At 47.7% G+C, this 12,264-nt stretch overlaps 11 non-coding genes and 18 pseudogenes across 11 annotated transcripts; all 29 read right to left on the bottom strand.

Moving 5' to 3' along the window:
• Positions 1-249: 249 nt before the first annotated feature.
• On the bottom strand, positions 250-368 carry LOC140589669 (5S ribosomal RNA). The gene has a single exon (XR_011990848.1). It is a non-coding gene; the product is annotated as a 5S ribosomal RNA (ribosomal RNA).
• Positions 369-665: 297 nt separating this feature from the next.
• LOC140590083 (5S ribosomal RNA) lies at positions 666-784 on the bottom strand (annotated as a pseudogene).
• A 297-nt stretch (positions 785-1,081) lies between these two features.
• LOC140590006 (5S ribosomal RNA) lies at positions 1,082-1,200 on the bottom strand. Its single transcript, XR_011991185.1, has one exon. It is a non-coding gene; the product is annotated as a 5S ribosomal RNA (ribosomal RNA).
• A 297-nt stretch (positions 1,201-1,497) lies between these two features.
• LOC140590431 (5S ribosomal RNA) lies at positions 1,498-1,616 on the bottom strand (annotated as a pseudogene).
• A 297-nt stretch (positions 1,617-1,913) lies between these two features.
• On the bottom strand, positions 1,914-2,032 carry LOC140589955 (5S ribosomal RNA). Its single transcript, XR_011991134.1, has one exon. It is a non-coding gene; the product is annotated as a 5S ribosomal RNA (ribosomal RNA).
• A 297-nt stretch (positions 2,033-2,329) lies between these two features.
• Positions 2,330-2,448, bottom strand: LOC140590430 (5S ribosomal RNA; annotated as a pseudogene).
• Positions 2,449-2,745: 297 nt separating this feature from the next.
• On the bottom strand, positions 2,746-2,864 carry LOC140590237 (5S ribosomal RNA; annotated as a pseudogene).
• Positions 2,865-3,161: 297 nt separating this feature from the next.
• LOC140589750 (5S ribosomal RNA) lies at positions 3,162-3,280 on the bottom strand. Its single transcript, XR_011990929.1, has one exon. It is a non-coding gene; the product is annotated as a 5S ribosomal RNA (ribosomal RNA).
• A 297-nt stretch (positions 3,281-3,577) lies between these two features.
• LOC140590121 (5S ribosomal RNA) lies at positions 3,578-3,696 on the bottom strand (annotated as a pseudogene).
• A 291-nt stretch (positions 3,697-3,987) lies between these two features.
• Positions 3,988-4,106, bottom strand: LOC140589916 (5S ribosomal RNA). The gene has a single exon (XR_011991095.1). It is a non-coding gene; the product is annotated as a 5S ribosomal RNA (ribosomal RNA).
• A 297-nt stretch (positions 4,107-4,403) lies between these two features.
• Positions 4,404-4,522, bottom strand: LOC140590239 (5S ribosomal RNA; annotated as a pseudogene).
• Positions 4,523-4,813: 291 nt separating this feature from the next.
• On the bottom strand, positions 4,814-4,932 carry LOC140589707 (5S ribosomal RNA). The gene has a single exon (XR_011990886.1). It is a non-coding gene; the product is annotated as a 5S ribosomal RNA (ribosomal RNA).
• Positions 4,933-5,229: 297 nt separating this feature from the next.
• Positions 5,230-5,348, bottom strand: LOC140590391 (5S ribosomal RNA; annotated as a pseudogene).
• Positions 5,349-5,639: 291 nt separating this feature from the next.
• On the bottom strand, positions 5,640-5,758 carry LOC140590236 (5S ribosomal RNA; annotated as a pseudogene).
• A 297-nt stretch (positions 5,759-6,055) lies between these two features.
• On the bottom strand, positions 6,056-6,174 carry LOC140590231 (5S ribosomal RNA; annotated as a pseudogene).
• Positions 6,175-6,465: 291 nt separating this feature from the next.
• Positions 6,466-6,584, bottom strand: LOC140590358 (5S ribosomal RNA; annotated as a pseudogene).
• A 297-nt stretch (positions 6,585-6,881) lies between these two features.
• On the bottom strand, positions 6,882-7,000 carry LOC140589762 (5S ribosomal RNA). The gene has a single exon (XR_011990941.1). It is a non-coding gene; the product is annotated as a 5S ribosomal RNA (ribosomal RNA).
• A 297-nt stretch (positions 7,001-7,297) lies between these two features.
• On the bottom strand, positions 7,298-7,416 carry LOC140589884 (5S ribosomal RNA). The gene has a single exon (XR_011991063.1). It is a non-coding gene; the product is annotated as a 5S ribosomal RNA (ribosomal RNA).
• Positions 7,417-7,713: 297 nt separating this feature from the next.
• On the bottom strand, positions 7,714-7,832 carry LOC140589949 (5S ribosomal RNA). The gene has a single exon (XR_011991128.1). It is a non-coding gene; the product is annotated as a 5S ribosomal RNA (ribosomal RNA).
• Positions 7,833-8,129: 297 nt separating this feature from the next.
• Positions 8,130-8,248, bottom strand: LOC140590128 (5S ribosomal RNA; annotated as a pseudogene).
• Positions 8,249-8,539: 291 nt separating this feature from the next.
• On the bottom strand, positions 8,540-8,658 carry LOC140589761 (5S ribosomal RNA). The gene has a single exon (XR_011990940.1). It is a non-coding gene; the product is annotated as a 5S ribosomal RNA (ribosomal RNA).
• A 297-nt stretch (positions 8,659-8,955) lies between these two features.
• On the bottom strand, positions 8,956-9,074 carry LOC140590135 (5S ribosomal RNA; annotated as a pseudogene).
• Positions 9,075-9,371: 297 nt separating this feature from the next.
• Positions 9,372-9,490, bottom strand: LOC140590427 (5S ribosomal RNA; annotated as a pseudogene).
• Positions 9,491-9,787: 297 nt separating this feature from the next.
• On the bottom strand, positions 9,788-9,906 carry LOC140590424 (5S ribosomal RNA; annotated as a pseudogene).
• A 297-nt stretch (positions 9,907-10,203) lies between these two features.
• LOC140590257 (5S ribosomal RNA) lies at positions 10,204-10,322 on the bottom strand (annotated as a pseudogene).
• Positions 10,323-10,617: 295 nt separating this feature from the next.
• Positions 10,618-10,736, bottom strand: LOC140590275 (5S ribosomal RNA; annotated as a pseudogene).
• Positions 10,737-11,027: 291 nt separating this feature from the next.
• On the bottom strand, positions 11,028-11,146 carry LOC140589760 (5S ribosomal RNA). Its single transcript, XR_011990939.1, has one exon. It is a non-coding gene; the product is annotated as a 5S ribosomal RNA (ribosomal RNA).
• A 297-nt stretch (positions 11,147-11,443) lies between these two features.
• Positions 11,444-11,562, bottom strand: LOC140590134 (5S ribosomal RNA; annotated as a pseudogene).
• A 297-nt stretch (positions 11,563-11,859) lies between these two features.
• LOC140590425 (5S ribosomal RNA) lies at positions 11,860-11,978 on the bottom strand (annotated as a pseudogene).
• Between the last annotated feature and the right edge of the window lie 286 nt (positions 11,979-12,264).

Here is a 12,264-nt window from a genome sequence, read left to right as displayed (position 1 = left end):
GTTTATTGAGAGTCGCACCGAGAGAAGAGCAGACGTCGATGCGACATTGATGTCAAGATGTCTTTGAGAAAGTCGTTCTTAAAATGAGGAAGAAAGCGGTGAGTTGTATACGATTGCTACGAGTACTTTCTGCAAAAGTGGGCTGCCGTCATTATACAAATCAAGGTAATTTGTGAAATGAAAGGGGAGTGACATCTTTACATTCGTTGCAAGACGCAGGGCCCTCTGGATAAGGTGAAACTAAGAAAAAGCTTACGGCACTTGGTATTCCAAGGCAGTCTCCCAAACAAGTACTAACCAAGCCCGGCCCCGCTTAGCTTCCGAGATCAGATGAGATCGGGCGCAGTCGGAACGGTATGGCCGTAAGCGAGGGAAGCGGCCAGAATCAGCCCTTTTGTTTTCAGTTGAGGGTTTATTGAGAGTCGCACCGAGAGAAGAGCAGACGTCGATGCGGCATTGATGTCAAGATGACTTTGAGAAAGTCGTTATTAAAATGAGGAAGAAAGCGGTGAGTTGTATACGATTGCTACGAGTACTTTCTGCAAACGTGGGCGGGGACTGCCGTCGTTGTACAAATAAAAGTAATTTGTGAAATGAAACGGTAGTGACATCTTTACATTCGTGGCAGGACGCAGGGCCCTCTGGATAAAGTGAAAGTAAGAAAAAGCTTACGGCACTTGGTAATCCCAGGCAGTCTCCCAACCAAGTACTAACCAAGCCCGGCCCCGCTTAGTTTCCGAGATCAGACGAGATCGGGCGCAGTCGGAATGGTATGGCCGTAAGCGAGGGAAGTGGCCAGAATCAGCCCTTTTGTTTTCAGTTGAGGGTTTATTGAGAGTCGCACCGAGAGAAGAGCAGACGTCGATGCGGCATTGATGTCAAGATGTCTTTGAGAAAGTCGTTATTAAAATGAGGAAGAAAGCGGTGAGTTGTATACAATTGCTACGAGTTCTTTCTGCAAAAGTGGGCGGGGACTGCCGTCATTGTACAAATAAAGGTAATTTGTGAAATGAAAGGGGAGTGACATCTTTATATTCGTGGCAAGATGCAGGGCCCTCTGGATAAAGTGAAAGAAAGAAAAAGCTTACGGCACTTGGTAATCCCAAGCAGTCTCCCAACCAAGTACTAACCAAGCCCGGTCCCGCTTAGCTTCCGAGATCAGACGAGATCGGGCGCAGTTGGAACGGTATGGCCGTAAGCGAGGGAAGCGGCCAGAATCAGCACTTTTGTTTTCAGTTGAGGGTTTATTGAGAGTCGCACCGAGAGAAGAGCAGACGTCGATGCGGCATTGATGTCAAAATGTCTTTGAGAAAGTCGTTCTTAAAATGAGGAAGAAAGCGGTGAGTTGTATACGATTGCTACGAGTACTTTCTGCAAAAGTTGGCTGAGACTGCCATCATTGTACAAATAAAGGTAATTTGTGAAATGAAAGGGGAGTGACATCTTTACATTCGTGGCAAGATGCAGGGCCCTCTGGATAAAGTGAAAGTAAGAAAAAAGTTACGGCACTTGGTAATCCCAAGCAGTCTCCCAACCAAGTACTAACCAAGCCCGGCCCCACTTACCTTCCGAAAGCAGACGAGATCGGGCGCAGTCGGAACGGAATGGACGTAAGTGAGGGAAGCTGCCAGAATCAGCACTTTTGTTTTCAGTTGAGGGTTAATTGAGAGTCGCACCGAGAGAAGAGCAGACGTCGATGCGGCATTGATGTCAAGATGTCTTTGAGAAAGTCGTTCTTAAAATGAGGAAGGAAGCGGTGAGTTGTATACGATTGCTACGAGTACTTTCTGCAAAAGTGGGCGGGGACTGCCGTCGTTGTACAAATAAAGATACTTTGTGAAATGAAAAGGGAGTGACATCTTTCAATTCGTGGCAAGATGCAGGGCCCTCTGGATAAGGTGAAACTAAGAAAATGCTTACGGCACTTGGTAATCCCAGGCAGTCTCCCAACCAAGTACTAACCAAGCCCGGTCCCGCTTAGCTTCCGAGATCAGACGAGATCGGGCGCAGTTGGAACGGTATGGCCGTAAGCGAAGGAAGCGGCCAGAATCAGCACTTTTGTTTTCAGTTGAGGGTTTATTGAGAGTCGCACCGAGAGAAGAGCAGACGTCGATGCGGCATTGATGTCAAAATGTCTTTGAGAAAGTCGTTCTTAAAATGAGGAAGAAAGCGGTGAGTTGTATACGATTGCTACGAGTACTTTCTGCAAAAGTTGGCTGAGACTGCCATCATTGTACAAATAAAGGTAATTTGTGAAATGAAAGGGGAGTGACATCTTTACATTCGTGGCAAGATGCAGGGCCCTCTGGATAAAGTGAAAGTAAGAAAAAAGTTACGGCACTTGGTAATCCCAAGCAGTCTCCCAACCAAGTACTAACCAAGCCCGGCCCCACTTACCTTCCGAAAGCAGACGAGATCGGGCGCAGTCGGAACGGAATGGACGTAAGTGAGGGAAGCTGCCAGAATCAGCACTTTTGTTTTCAGTTGAGGGTTAATTGAGAGTCGCACCGAGAGAAGAGCAGACGTCGATGCGGCATTGATGTCAAGATGTCTTTGAGAAAGTCGTTCTTAAAATGAGGAAGGAAGCGGTGAGTTGTATACGATTGCTACGAGTACTTTCTGCAAAAGTGGGCGGGGACTGCCGTCGTTGTACAAATAAAGATACTTTGTGAAATGAAAAGGGAGTGACATCTTTCAATTCGTGGCAAGATGCAGGGCCCTCTGGATAAGGTGAAACTAAGAAAATGCTTACGGCACTTGGTAATCCCAGGCAGTCTCCCAACCAAGTACTAACCAAGCCCGGCCCCGCTTAGCTTCCGAGATCAGACGAAATCAGGCGCAGTCGGAACGGTATGGCCGTTAGCGAGAGTAGCGGCCAGAATCAGCACTTTTGTTTTCAGTTGAGGGTTAATTGAGAGTCGCACCGAGAGAAGAGCAGACGTCGATGCGGCATTGATGTCAAGATGTCTTTGAGAAAGTAGTTCTTAAAATGAGGAAGAAAGCGATGAGTGGTATACGATTGCTACGAGTACTTTCTGCAAAAGTGGGCTGGGACTGCCGTCGTTGTACAAATAAAGGTAATTTGTGAAATGAAAGGGGAGTGACATCTTTACATTCGTGGCAAGACGCAGGGCCCTCTGGATAAAGTGAAAGTAAGAAAAAGCTTACGGCACTTGGTAATCCCAGGCAGTCTCCCAACCAAGTACTAACCAAGCCCGGCCCCGCTTAGCTTCCGAGATCAGACGAGATCGGGCGCAGTCGGAATGGTATGGCCGTAAGCGAGGGAAGCGGCCTGAATCAGCACTTTTATTTTCAGTTGAGGGTTTATTTATAGTCGCACCGAGAGAAGAGCAGACGTAGATGCGGCATTGATGTCAAGATGTCTTTGAGAAAGTCGTTATTAAAATGAGGAAGAAAGCGGTGAGTTGAATACGATTGCTACGAGTACTTTCTGCAAAAGTGGGCGGGGACTGCCGTCGTTGTACAAATAAAGGCAATTCGTGAAATGAAAGGGGAGTGATATCTTTACATTCGTGGCAAGACGCAGGGCCCTCTGGATAAAGTGAAAGTAAGAAAAAGCTTAAAGCACTTGGTAATCCCAGGCAGTCTCCCAACCAAGTACTAACCAAGCCCGGCCCCGCTTAACTTCCGAGATCAGACGAGATCGGGCGCAGTCGGAACGGTATGGCCGTAAGCGAGGGAAGCAGCCAGAATCAGCCCTTTTGTTTTCAGTTGAGGGTTTATTGAGAGTCGCACCGAGAGAAGCGCAGACGTCGATGCGGCATTGATGTCAAGATATCTTTGAGAAAGTAGTTCTTAAAATGAGGAAGAAAGCGGTGAGTTGTATTCGATTGCTACGAGTACTTTCTGCAAAAGTGGGCTACCGTCATTGTACAAATAAAGGTAATTTGTGAAATGAAAGGGGAGTGACATCTTTACATTCGTGGCAAGACGCAGGGCCCTCTGGATAAGGTGAAAGTAAGAAAAAGCTTACGGCACTTGGTAATCCCAGGCAGTCTCCCAACCAAGTACTAACCAAGCCCTGCCCCGCTTACCTTCCGAGATCAGACGAGATCGGGCGCAGTCGGAACGGTATGGCCGTAAGCAAGGGAAGTGACCAGAATCAGCCCTTTTGTTTTCAGTTGAGGGTTTATTGAGAGTCGCACCGAGAGAAGAGCAGACGTCGATGCGGCATTGATGTCAAGATGTCTTTGAGAAAGTTGTTATTAAAATGAGGAAGAAAGCGGTGAGTTGTATACGATTGCTATGAGTACTTTCTGCAAAAGTGGGCTGGGACTGCCGTCGTTGTACAAATAAAGGCAATTTGTGAAATGAAAGGGGAGTGACATCTTTACATTCGTGGCAAGACGCAGGGCCCTCTGCATAAAGTGAAAGTAAGAAAAAGCTTACGGCACTTGGTAATCCCAGGCTGTCTCCCAACCAAGTACTAACCAAGCCCGGCCCCGCTTAGCTTCCGAGATCAGACGAGATCGGGCGCAGTCGGAACGGTATGGCCTTAAGCGAGGGAAGCGGCCAGAATCAGCCCTTTTGTTTTCAGTTGAGGGTTTATTGAGAGTCGCACCGAGAGAAGCGCAGACGTCGATGCGGCATTGATGTCAAGATGTCTTTGAGAAAGTAGTTCTTAAAATGAGGAAGAAAGCGGTGAGTTGTATTCGATTGCTACGAGTACTTTCTGCAAAAGTGGGCTACCGTCATTGTACAAATAAAGGTAATTTGTGAAATGAAAGGGGAGTGACATCTTTACATTCGTGGCAAGACGCAGGGCCCTCTGGATAAGGTGAAAGTAAGAAAAAGCTTACGGCACTTGGTAATCCCAGGCAGTCTCCCAACCAAGTACTAACCAAGCCCTGCCCCGCTTAGCTTCCGAGATCAGACGAGATCGGGCGCAGTCGGAACGGTATGGCCGTAAGCAAGGGAAGTGACCAGAATCAGCCCTTTTGTATTCAGTTGAGGGTTTATTGAGAGTCGCACCGAGAGAAGAGCAGACGTCGATGCCGCATTGATGTCAAGATGTCTTTGAGAAAGTCGTTATTAAAACGAGGAAGAAAGCGGTGAGTTGTATGCGATTGCTACGAGTACTTTCTGCAAAAGTGGGCGGGGACTGCCGTCGTTGTACAAATAAAGATACTTTGTGAAATGATAGGGGAGTGACATCTTTACATTCGCGGCAAGACGCAGGGCCCTCTGGATAAGGTGAAAGTAAGAAAAAGCTTACGGCATTTGGTAATCCCAGGCAGTCACCCAACCAAGTACTAAGCAAGCCCGGCCCCGCTTAGCTTCCGAGATCAGACGAGATTGGGCGCAGTCGGAACTGTATGGCCGTAAGCGAGGGAAGCGGCCAGAATCAGCCCTTTTGTTTTCAGTTGAGGGTTTATTGAGAGTCGCACCGAGAGAAGAGCAGACGTCGATGCGGCATTGATGTCAAGATGTCTTTGAGAAAGTCGTTCTTAAAATGAGGAAGAAAGCGGTCAGTTGTATACGATTGCTACGAGTACTTTCTTCAAAAGTGGGCTGCCGTCGTTATACAAATCAAGGTAATTTGTGAAATGAAAGGGGAGTGACATCTTTACATTCGTGGCAAGACGCAGGGCCCTCTGGATTAGTTGAAAGTAAGAAACTGCTTACGGCACTTGGTAATCCCAAGCAGTCACCCAACCAAGTACTAACCAAGCCCGGCCCCGCTTAGCTTCCGAGATCAGACGAAATCAGGCGCAGTCGGAACGGTATGGCCGTTAGCGAGAGAAGCGGCCAGAATCAGCACTTTTGTTTTCAGTTGAGGGTTAATTGAGAGTCGCACCGAGAGAAGAGCAGACGTCGATGCGGCATTGATGTCAAGATGTCTTTGAGAAAGTAGTTCTTAAAATGAGGAAGAAAGCGGTGAGTTGTATACGATTGCTACGAGTACTTTCTGCAAAAGTGGGCTGGGACTGCCGTCGTTGTACAAATAAAGGTAATTTGTGAAATGAAAGGGGAGTGACATCTTTACATTCGTGGCAAGATGCAGGGCTCTCTGGATAAGGTGAAAGTAAGAAAAAGCTTACGGCACTTGGTAATCCCAGGCAGTCTCCCAACCAAGTACTAACCAAGCCCGGCCCTGCTTCGCTTCCGAGATCAGACGAGATCAGGCGCAGTCGGAACGGTATGGCCGTAAGCGAGGGAAGTGGCCAGAATCAGCCCTTTTGTTTTCAGTTGAGGGTTTATTGTGAGTCGCACCGAGAGAAGAGCAGACGTCGATGCGGCATTGATGTCAAGATGTCTTTGAGAAAGTCGTTATTAAAATGAGGAAGAAAGCGGTGAGTTGTATACGATTGCTACGAGTACTTTCTGCAAAAGTGGGCTGCCGTCGTTATACAAGTCAAGGTAATTTGTGAAATGAAAGGGGAGTGACATCTTTACATTCGTGGCAAGACGCAGGGCCCTCTGGATTAGTTGAAAGTAAGAAACTGCTTACGGCACTTGGTAATCCCAAGCAGTCTCCCAACCAAGTACTAACCAAGCCCGGCCCCGCTTAGCTTCCGAGATCAGACGAAATAAGGCGCAGTCGGAACGGTATGGCCGTTAGCGAGAGAAGCGGCCAGAATCAGTACTTTTGTTTTCAGTTGAGGGTTAATTGAGAGTCGCACCGAGAGAAGAGCAGACGTCGATGCGGCATTGATGTCAAGATGTCTTTGAGAAAGTAGTTCTTAAAATGAGGAAGAAAGCGATGAGTTGTATACGATTGCTACGAGTACTTTCTGCAAAAGTGGGCTGGGACTGCCGTCGTTGTACAAATAAAGGTAATTTGTGAAATGAAAGGGGAGTGACATCTTTACATTCGTGGCAAGACGCAGGGCCCTCTGGATAAGGTGAAAGTAAGAAAAAGCTTACGGCACTTGGTAATCCCAGGCAGTCTCCCAACCAAGTACTAACCAAGCCCGGCCCCGCTTAGCTTCCGAGATCAGACGAGATCGGGCGCAGTCGGAACGGTATGGCCGTAAGCGAGGGAAGCAGCCAGAATCAGCACTTTTGTTTTCAGTTGAGGGTTTATTGAGAGTCGCACCGAGAGAAGAGCAGACGTCGATGCGGCATTGATGTCAAGATGTCTTTGAGAAAGTCGTTATTAAAATGAGGAAGAAAGCGGTGAGTTGAATACGATTGCTACGAGTACTTTCTGCAAAAGTGGGCTGGGACTGCCGTCGTTGTACAAATAAAGGTAATTTGTGAAATGAAAGGGGAGTGATACCTTTACATTCGTGGCAAGACGCAGGGCCCTCTGGATAAAGTGAAAGTAAGAAAAAGCTTACGGCACTTGGTAATCCCAGGCAGTCTCCCAACCAAGTACTAACCAAGCCCGGCACCGCTTAGCTTCCGAGATCAGACGAGATCGGGCGCAGTCGGAACGGTATGGCCGTAAGCGAGGGAAGCGGCCAGAATCAGCCCTTTTGTTTTCAGTTGAGGGTTTATTGAGAGTCGCACCGAGAGAAGAGCAGACGTCGATGCGGCATTGATGTCAAGATGTCTTTGAGAAAGTCGTTATTAAAATGAGGAAGAAAGCGGTGAGTTGTATACGATTGCTATGAGTACTTTCTGCAAAAGTGGGCGGGGACTGCCGTCGTTGTACAAATAAAGGTAATTTGTGAAATGAAAGGGGAGTGACATCTTTACATTCGTGGCAAGATGTAGGGCCCTCTGGATAAGGTGAAAGTAAGAAAAAGCTTACGGCACTTGGTAATCCCAGGCAGTCTCCCAACCAAGTACTAACCAAGCCCGGCCCCGCTTAGCTTCCGAGATCAGACGAGATCGGGCGCAGTCGGAACGGAATGGCCGTAAGCGAGGGAAGCGGTCAGAATCAGCCCTTTTGTTTTCAGTTGAGGGTTTATTGAGAGTCGCACCGAGAGAAGAGCAGACGTCGATGCGGCATTGATGTCAAGATGTCTTTGAGAAAGTCGTTCTTAAAATGAGGAAGAAAGCGGTGAGTTGTATACGATTGCTACGAGTACTTTCTGCAAAAGTGGGCTGGGACTGCCGTCGTTGTACAAATAAAGGTAATTTGTGAAATGAAAGGGGAGTGACATCGTTCAATTCGTGGCAAGACGCAGGGCCCTCTGGATAAAGTGAAAGTAAGAAAAAGCTTACGGCACTTGGTAATCCCAGGCAGTCTCCCAACCAAGTACTAACCAAGCCCGGCCCCGCTTAGCTTCCGAGATCAGACGAGATCGGGCGCAGTCGGAACGTTATGGCCGTAAGCGAGGGAAGCGGCCAGAATCAGCCCTTTTGTTTTCAGTTGAGGGTTTATTGAGAGTCGCACCGAGAGAAGAGCAGACGTCGATGCGGCATTGATGTCAAGATGTGTTTGAGAAAGTCGTTATTAAAATGAGGAAGAAAGCGGTGAGTTGCATACGATTGCTACGAGTACTTTCTGCAAAAGTGGGCTACCGTCATTGTACAAATAAAGGTAATTTGTGAAATGAAAGGGGAGTGACATCTTTACATTCGTGGCAAGACGCAGGGCCCTCTGGATAAGGTGAAAGTTAGAAAAAGCTTACGGCACTTGGTAATCCCAGGCAGTCTCCCAACCAAGTACTAACCAAGCCCGGCCCCGCTTAGCTTCCGAGATCAGACGAGATCGGGCGCAGTCGGAACGGTATGGCCGTAAGCGAGGGAAGTGGCCAGAATCAGCACTTTTGTTTTCAGTTGAGGGTTTATTGAGAGTCGCACCGAGAGAAGAGCAGACGTCGATGCGGCATTGATGTCAAGATGTCTTTGAGAAAGTCGTTATTAAAATGAGGAAGAAAGCGGTGAGTTGAATACGATTCCTACGAGTACTTTCTGCAAAAGTGGGCTGGGACTGCCGTCGTTGTACAAATAAAGGTAATTTGTGAAATGAAAGGGGAGTGATATCTTTACATTCGTGGCAAGACGCAGGGCCCTCTGGATAAAGTGAAAGTAAGAAAAAGCTTACGGCACTTGGTAATCCCAGGCAGTCTCCCAACCAAGTACTAACCAAGCCCGGCCCCGCTTAGTTTCCGAGATCAGACGAGATCGGGCGCAGTCAGAATGGTATGGCCGTAAGCGAGGGAAGTGGCCAGAATCAGCCCTTTTGTTTTCAGTTGAGGGTTTATTGAGAGTCGCACCGAGAGAAGAGCAGACTTCGATGCGGCATTGATGTCAAGATGTCTTTGAGAAAGTCATTATTAAAATGAGGAAGAAAGCGGTGAGTTGTATACGATTGCTACGAGTTCTTTCTGCAAAAGTGGGCGGGGACTGCCGTCATTGTACAAATAAAGGTAATTTGTGAAATGAAAGGGGAGTGACATCTTTATATTCGTGGCAAGATGCAGGGCCCTCTGGATAAAGTGAAAGAAAGAAAATGCTTACGGCACTTGGTAATCCCAAGCAGTCTCCCAACCAAGTACTAACCAAGCCCGGCCCCACTTACCTTCCGAAAGCAGACGAGATCGGGCGCAGTCGGAACGGAATGGACGTAAGTGAGGGAAGCTGCCAGAATCAGCACTTTTGTTTTCAGTTGAGGGTTAATTGAGAGTCGCACCGAGAGAAGAGCAGACGTCGATGCGGCATTGATGTCAAGATGTCTTTGAGAAAGTCGTTCTTAAAATGAGGAAGGAAGCGGTGAGTTGTATACGATTGCTACGAGTACTTTCTGCAAAAGTTGGCTGAGACTGCCGTCGTTGTACAAATATAGGTAATTCGTGAAATGAAAGGGGAGTGATATCTTTACATTCGTGGCAAGACGCAGGGACCTCTGGATAAAGTGAAAGTAAGAAAAAGCTTACGGCACTTGGTAATCCCAGGCAGCGTCCCAACCAAATACTAACCAAGCCCGGCCCCGCTTAGCTTCCCAGATCAGACGAAATCAGGCGCAGTCGGAACGGTATGGCCGTTAGCGAGAGAAGCGGCCAGAATCAGCACTTTTGTTTTCAGTTGAGGGTTAATTGAGAGTCGCACCGAGAGAAGAGCAGACGTCGATGCGGCATTGATGTCAAGATGTCTTTGAGAAAGTAGTTCTTAAAATGAGGAAGAAAGCGGTGAGTTGTATACGATTGCTACGAGTACTTTCTGCAAAAGTGGGCTGGGACTGCCGTCGTTGTACAAATAAAGGCAATTCGTGATATGAAAGGGGAGTGACATCTTTACATTCGTGGCAAGACGCAGGGCCCTCTGGATAAAGTGAAAGTAAGAAAAAGCTTACGGCACTTGGTAATCCCAGGCAGTCTCCCAACCAAGTACTAACCAAGCCCGGCCCCGCTTAGCTTCTGAGATCAGACGAGATCGGGCGCAGTCGGAACGGTGTGGCCGTAAGTGAGGGAAGCGGCCAGAATCAGCCCTTTTGTTTTCAGTTGAGGGTTTATTGAGAGTCGCACCGAGAGAAGAGCAGACGTCGATGTGGCATTGATGTCAAGATGTCTTTGAGAATGTCGTTATTAAAATGAGGAAGAAAGCGATGAGTTGTATACGATTGCTACGAGTACTTTCTGCAAAAGTGGGCTGGGACTGCCGTCGTTCAACAAATAAAGGTAATTTGTGAAATGAAAGGGGAGTATTCTTTCAATTCGTGGCAAGACGCAGGGCCCTCTGGATAAAGTGAAAGTAAGAAAAAGTTTACGACACTTGGTAATCCCAGGCAGTCTCCCAACCAAGTACTAACCAAGCCCGGCCCCGCTTAGCTTCCGAGATCAGACGAGATCGGGCGCAGTCGGAACGTTATGGCCGTAAGCGAGGGAAGCGGCCAGAATCAGCCCTTTTGTTTTCAGTTGAGGGTTTATTGAGAGTCGCACCGAGAGAAGAGCAGACGTCGATGCGGCATTGATGTCAAGATGTGTTTGAGAAAGTCGTTATTAAAATGAGGAAGAAAGCGGTGAGTTGCATACGATTGCTACGAGTACTTTCTGCAAAAGTGGGCTACCGTCATTGTACAAATAAAGGTAATTTGTGAAATGAAAGGGGAGTGACATCTTTACATTCGTGGCAAGACGCAGGGCCCTCTGGATAAGGTGAAAGTTAGAAAAAGCTTACGGCACTTGGTAATCCCAGGCAGTCTCCCAACCAAGTACTAACCAAGCCCGGCCCCGCTTAGCTTCCGAGATCAGACGAGATCGGGCGCAGTCGGAACGGTATGGCCGTAAGCGAGGGAAGTGGCCAGAATCAGCACTTTTGTTTTCAGTTGAGGGTTTATTGAGAGTCGCACCGAGAGAAGAGCAGACGTCGATGCGGCATTGATGTCAAGATGTCTTTGAGAAAGTCGTTATTAAAATGAGGAAGAAAGCGGTGAGTTGAATACGATTCCTACGAGTACTTTCTGCAAAAGTGGGCTGGGACTGCCGTCGTTGTACAAATAAAGGTAATTTGTGAAATGAAAGGGGAGTGATATCTTTACATTCGTGGCAAGACGCAGGGCCCTCTGGATAAAGTGAAAGTAAGAAAAAGCTTACGGCACTTGGTAATCCCAGGCAGTCTCCCAACCAAGTACTAACCAAGCCCGGCCCCGCTTAGTTTCCGAGATCAGACGAGATCGGGCGCAGTCAGAATGGTATGGCCGTAAGCGAGGGAAGTGGCCAGAATCAGCCCTTTTGTTTTCAGTTGAGGGTTTATTGAGAGTCGCACCGAGAGAAGAGCAGACTTCGATGCGGCATTGATGTCAAGATGTCTTTGAGAAAGTCATTATTAAAATGAGGAAGAAAGCGGTGAGTTGTATACGATTGCTACGAGTTCTTTCTGCAAAAGTGGGCGGGGACTGCCGTCATTGTACAAATAAAGGTAATTTGTGAAATGAAAGGGGAGTGACATCTTTATATTCGTGGCAAGATGCAGGGCCCTCTGGATAAAGTGAAAGAAAGAAAATGCTTACGGCACTTGGTAATCCCAAGCAGTCTCCCAACCAAGTACTAACCAAGCCCGGCCCCACTTACCTTCCGAAAGCAGACGAGATCGGGCGCAGTCGGAACGGAATGGACGTAAGTGAGGGAAGCTGCCAGAATCAGCACTTTTGTTTTCAGTTGAGGGTTAATTGAGAGTCGCACCGAGAGAAGAGCAGACGTCGATGCGGCATTGATGTCAAGATGTCTTTGAGAAAGTCGTTCTTAAAATGAGGAAGGAAGCGGTGAGTTGTATACGATTGCTACGAGTACTTTCTGCAAAAGTTGGCTGAGACTGCCGTCGTTGTACAAATATAGGTAATTCGTGAAATGAAAGGGGAGTGATATCTTTACATTCGTGGCAAGACGCAGGGACCTCTGGATAAAGTGA

This window comes from Paramormyrops kingsleyae, chromosome 4 (assembly GCF_048594095.1).
Source record: "Paramormyrops kingsleyae isolate MSU_618 chromosome 4, PKINGS_0.4, whole genome shotgun sequence".
Taxonomy (NCBI): Eukaryota; Metazoa; Chordata; class Actinopteri; order Osteoglossiformes; family Mormyridae; genus Paramormyrops; species Paramormyrops kingsleyae.
Note: the sequence above shows the minus strand (reverse complement) of the source record. Positions and strands in the feature narration are given on the sequence as shown.